Genomic DNA, 1,229 nt, shown 5'->3' on the forward strand with positions numbered 1-1,229 from the left:
AGTTTTTTAAATTTTGACTCTATAGCGCCCCCTACAATCTTGCAACAGTTATATCTCAATGATATATCATCCGATCTGCACCAAATTTTTGGTATATTATTATGTAGCCCTGATGGACACATTAGTAATGTTTTTTAACTTTTGACTCAAGAGCGCCCCCTATAATATTCCAACCCTTATATCTCAATGATATATCATCCGATCTGCACCAGATTTTTATGGCATAATGTGTGACCATGTCTAAACACATTGTTAGTGTTGTTTAAAATTTGACTCAAGTGCGCCCCCTAGATTTTTCAAACTGTTATATCTCAGTAATATGTCATCCGATCTGGACCAGATTTTGGGTGCATCATTACTGAGAGCTGATGGACATTTTAGTTTTGTTGTTTAATATTTGACTCAAGGGCGCCCCCTAAATTATTCAAACTGTTATATCTCAGTGATGTGTCATCCGATCTGGACCAGATTTTTGGTGTGTTATTAGTGAGCACTTAAACACACAATGGTATTGTTGTTTTACTTTTGACTCAAGTGCGCCCCCTAGGTAAATCAAACTGTTATAGCTCAGTGATATATTGTCCGATCTGCATCAGATTTTTGGTGCTTGACTAGTGAGGACTTATGGACGCAGTGGTGTTGTTGTTTAATATTTGACTCAAGTGCGCCCCCTAGATAATTCAAACTGTTATATCTCAGTAATATATCGTCCGATCTGCACCAGATTTTTGGTGCTTGACTAGTGAGGACTTATGGACGCAGTGGTGTTGTTGTTTCATATTTGACTCAAGTGCGCCCCCTACATTATTACAATAGGTATATATGCGGTCGCAGCTTATGTCAAAGGTTCGGCAAATGCGCACTCCGGAGAAAGGGCGCGTGACGGTAGCGTGAGCGTTCTCGATGGCGACCGGGAAGGGTCGCTGCAGTTCCCACGGTCGCCATAAGGCCGCAGCGGCGCTTCGCTGCGAGGGCCTTCAACGCTGCTTGCAGCTTTAATTATTATTATTATTATTATAATTCTCTTCCGCTTTGAAACGCTTATTTCGAGGGGTTAACATATTGGAAACCTAGCCAAACTTTACCCAAAATTGTCCCCCGCGAGAAATAGTAGTATGATAATGGAACCAAAAGTGGGCGTGGCCAAACTGCTCTACAGCGCCCCCTAACGTGAGATATGAAAACTGGTAAGTCCTAGAGAGCTGAAATTTGGTACATATGTAGAACCC

This window comes from Nematolebias whitei, chromosome 15 (genome assembly GCF_014905685.2).
Source record: "Nematolebias whitei isolate Nwh7 chromosome 15, NemWhi1, whole genome shotgun sequence".
Taxonomy (NCBI): domain Eukaryota; kingdom Metazoa; phylum Chordata; class Actinopteri; order Cyprinodontiformes; family Rivulidae; genus Nematolebias; species Nematolebias whitei.